Consider the following 5,264-nt stretch of genomic DNA (forward strand, 5'->3'; position numbering starts at 1 on the left):
AGCGTCCTCGATGGAAAGGTAAGACATTCGAAAGTGAATGTGTGTGCGTTTGAGGGGAAGGTCAAATGGAGATGCCGTCTTCGTTTTAGATGAAACATCTAAAAAATTTATTTCCTTTCCACTATTAATGCCCATATAAAATATCAAGAATAAAATAACAAGAATAAAAGAGGAAGGAATCATTGTGTTTCATTTACTTTAACACTTTTACCATAAACTTGGCGCCTATTCAAGGGAAACAATTACAGTTACAATATACAGATATAGACACTCACAGACATGCATAAACACACGAAGTCACACATGAGTCGAATGTTAGATAGATAGATAGATAGATAGATAGATAGATAGATAGATAGATAGATAGATAGATAGATAGATAGATAGATATATACATACATGTGGAGGCGCAATGGCCCAGTGGTTAGGGCAGCGGACTCGCGGTCGTAGGATCACGGTTTCGATTTCCAGACAGGGCGTTGTGAGTGTTTATTGAGCGAAAACACCTAAAGCTACACGACCTCCGGCAGTGGGTGGTGGTGATCCCTGCTGTACTCTTTCAACACAACCTTCTCTCACTCTTTCTTCTGTTGGCCTACTCGCTTAGCCAGTGGGGTGACGTCACTTGAAGGCTAAAACAACGCGACGCGCATTGTGACCAGCGATGTATAGCAACATCTGATGGCCTGGTTGGTCACGTGATCACGTGATATACATACATATACGCATGGTTACATATACTACAATCATACATGCATACACACACACATATACTCAGTTATACTTTTAGTTGAAAAAAATCAACCCAGTACCTACTCTTTGTAAGTCAAGTACTTATTCTATCGGTCACTTCTGCCGAACTGTTAGGTTACGGGAAGGCAAACTCACCAACATCGGTTGTCAAGCGATGGTGGAGGACAAACACAACCACACAAACACATCTATCCATCCATACATCCATCCATCCACACACACACACACACACACACACACATCGTGTGGTTGGGAAGCAAGCTTCTTACCACACTGCCAGTCCTGCGCCGAAGGTTTGCAGGAATTTTTAAAGAATACTTTTCGATATATTCTTTTCTACTTTTATTTCTTTCAGTCATTTGACTGCGGTCATGCTGGAGCACCGCCTTTAGTCGAACGAAATCGACCCCAGGACTTATTCTTTGTTAGCCTAGTATTTATTCTATTGGTTTCTTAGCCGAATCACTAGGTTTAATGGGAAGTAAATACACCAACATCGGTTGTCAAGCGATAATGGGGGAACAAACAGAACACAAACATATATATATATATATACGATGGGCTTCTTTCAGTTTCTGCCTACATATCCACTCACAAGGCTTTGGTCGGCCCGTGGCTATAGTAGAAGACACTTGCCCAAGGTCCCACACACTGGAACTGAACCGGGAAACATGTGGTTGGGAAGCAAGCTTCTTACCATTCAGCCACTCCTGCGCCTAAAATTTATAGGAATTTCTAAAAATTACCTATTGACATGTCTATATATATTTAAGCTGAGAATGTGTGTGTGTGTGTGTGTGTGTGTGTGTGTGTGTGTGTGTGTGTTTGTGTCTGTCTGTGTGTCTGTCTGTTTGCATGTGTGCATCACTAAAACTCGAGAAGTACCCTACCAAATTCACTCAAACTTTACACATGCCTACTTAGGGTCAACTTATTGCCTAATGCGAGGCTGGAGCAATCTCTTATCACTTACACTATTTCAGTATTACGTGTCAAAAGAGAAACATACATCTCTATCGTAATGTGAGATACTCTCACTTTAATAGTTTCACTATTAATACTAAAACTATTAAAGTGAAACTATGATCTCGCATACATACATACATGCATACATACATACATACATACATACATACATACATACATATATACATAAATACATACATACACACACACATATATATGTATGTATGTCTGTGTGTCTGTATTCCCACTCTCGCTTGACAACTGGTGTTGCTGTGTTTACACCCCCGTAACTCAGGCGTTTGGCAGCACAAACCGATAGAACAAGTACTAGGCTTGCAAAGAATATTTCCTGGAGTAGATTTATTCGACTGAAAGGTGTGCTCCAGCATGGCCCCAATCACATGACCAAAACAATTAAAGCAATAAAAATCTGTCATTTAAGATCGAGCAACGCCGGGTATCACTACTACTACTACTACTACTACTACTCCCTCTCTCTGTCTGTATATATATATATATATATAATATATATATATATATATATATATATATATATATATATATATATATAATATATATATATATATATATTATATATATATATATATATATATATATATATATATATATATATATATATATATTATACTAGCAGTATCGCCCGGCGTTGCTCGGGTTTGTAAGGGAAATAACTATATAAGCATTTTTAGAGAGTTATAGCCAAAAAATAGCAAAAAATGCATTAAAATGGAAAAAATATGATGGTAAATTTTTTTTAAATCGTTGACTCATCGTAGACATTTTTAGAGAGTTACTTCCCTTATATAATAGCGAAAAAATGCATTAAAATGGAAAAAAAACGATGGTAAATTTTTTTTAAATCGTAGACTCATGTAGACGCTTTCTTAGCCATTTCTGTTTTAGTGTCTTCAAGCCATGAAGTCGTTGTTCTAAAAGAATGCTGGTCTCCTTGACAACGCATTACGACGTTGATTTCCTTACACTCCCTTCCCCACAGGTGCAGGTGTGAGCGTGGACGCCAACTCCGCCGCCATCGACGCACGAAAAATTATGCATTAAAATGGAATAAAAAATGATGTTAAATTATTTTTAAATCGTAGACTCATTGTAGACGCGCGCTAATACTCAGACGGGCTCGATATGAATCACGACTATAAGCTACCCGAATTTGGTTAAACTGCACCGCAAAATGTGGGAGTAGTTAGGAATCTAAATCGAAGGGGACAGACACTCACACAACTACAGTTTTATATATATAGATATACATAGCGCAGTAGTGGTGAGATGTGACAGCAAAGAAAAGCATACATTCACTCTCTGCATGCAAATAGACTCGGAAAGTTCGTGAGGAACCCATTGACCCAATTTGCTGACTTTTCCGATAGCACACAGGTGTCAATGAATGGTTGAATGACCAAATCCAAGCTTCTCTGCTAGTTCCTCAACAGTTACGATGAGATTTTGTTCCACCAGGGTTTTCAGGATGTCCTTGTCGAGTTCTACAGATCTTTCAGGATGAGGCTCGTCTTCTAGGCTGCAGATTATGGCTCGGAATTTCTGGAACCACCATTGACACTGCCTTACGCTTATTGTCCAATCCCCATATACTGCATTAATATTTCTTGTACTTTCCGTTGCGTTGTTGTCTTTATTGAACTCATAAAGCAAAATATGCCAAATATGCTCCTTTGTTACTTCCAATATAGCTTTGAAAAAAATAGCTGTTAAAATCGAAATGCACTCTTCAAAACTTGCACTATGAATAAGGACAAGATAAAATTACTACCTGCTTTTATAGCAAGTTAATATAAGTAGTTTATCCCATTCCCCTCTGACATTTAGTTCAAGCTGTTGAAAAAACCGCATTATTATATATATATACATACATACATACATATACACACACACTCTCTCTCTCTCACACACATGCACACATTTATATTCTGTTATTGTTTTATACGTTTCAGCCTTGAGGTTGTGGCCATGCTGGATCATGTGTGTGTGTGTGTGTGTGTGTGTGTCTATCTGTCTGTCTGTCTGTATGTATATATGTATATGTATGTGTGTGAACAATAATATTTTCAACAGATGTGTTGCAAATGTATCTGATTGTTCTCAAGCTTCAATACTGTGTGTGTGTGAATGTGTGTGTGTGTATATGTATGTATGTATATGTATGTATGTATGTATATATGTATGTGTATGTATGTATGTATGTGTATGTATGTATGTATGTGTGTGTATGTATGTATGTATGTGTATGTATGTATGTATGTATGTATGTATGTATGTATGTATGTATGTATGTATGTATGAGTGTATGTTTACTTTATTACTAACACAAGCCACTACGGTTATTTAATGTAAAGTCTTCCTCAAATCACTCTCTCTGGCTATTTACTCTCTTCCAAGAACATTTTCACTCACTGTTATCTGTTAGCTTCCCATACATTTTACTCATGTATCTATCAGCGTCATAGTCGTCATCGCATTCTATTGTCTACCTGTCAACACACTGAATTACTTTCACTTTATTCGTAGCACACTGTGTGTGTGCGTTTGCGTGTGGTGTAAACCAGACTAAGAAAAGCATTTGACACACACACCAGAATGTGAGTTTTCTGTAAATTTTGCTTAATTGGAGTTTAAATTTTAAAAACTGGACCTGGCATGACGCGATGCATTGTACTCTTAAAAATGCTAGGTAAATTGTAATTGAAGAAATCCTATATTGTAGATTTCTATAACTCCCAAAGGGAGGCAGATAAAATCTGCCTTTTATAATAAGAGATTCATATATACATTTATATACAAACACAATATTCATATACACCCATGCACACACATTACTCATCGTACATATAGTGGCGTTACAAATGTGGCCTAAGAAAATAACAGATCCCTATTTTATATTCTCAGAGTTGTTTTACATTTATAATGATGCACTAAACAGCATTTAATGGACAACCCGAAATTGAAAGCAGTTATAACTGCATAAATATTTAAGAGAGAAGTATTGAACGGACAATTAATGATATTAAAATGTTACTGAAAATATTTGTTCTTGTATTATGAATAAACTAACGACTGCAAATCGAGTAATCGTGTAACTCAATCGTTATCTTCTCAAAGAAAAAAAAAAGAAAAGAAATTAAAGAACAATATGACAAATCGAAAATGTCCATCAGTTAACACGTATACAAATTTCAATTAATAGATGTATACAATAGCATTTTGATATGAGCAAATTGTTTTGTTGTTTTAACGTGCTTATTCAACATCTTGATTTGCAATTTATGTGTTACGTAAATCCAACTTTTTTTCCATTTATTAGACTGATTGCTTGGAAACGGGGGAAAGTATCTTAACTTAATTTCAACCATAATCTTTTCTTTTCTACTCTAGGCACAAGGCTCGAAATTTTAGGGGAGGAGAAGTCGATTATATCGACCCCAGTACGCAATTGGTACTTAATTTATCGACCCCGAAATGCTGAAAGGCAAAGTCGACCTCGGCGGAATTTG

Source organism: Octopus sinensis, linkage group LG3 (genome assembly GCF_006345805.1).
Source record: "Octopus sinensis linkage group LG3, ASM634580v1, whole genome shotgun sequence".
NCBI lineage: Eukaryota > Metazoa > Mollusca > Cephalopoda > Octopoda > Octopodidae > Octopus > Octopus sinensis.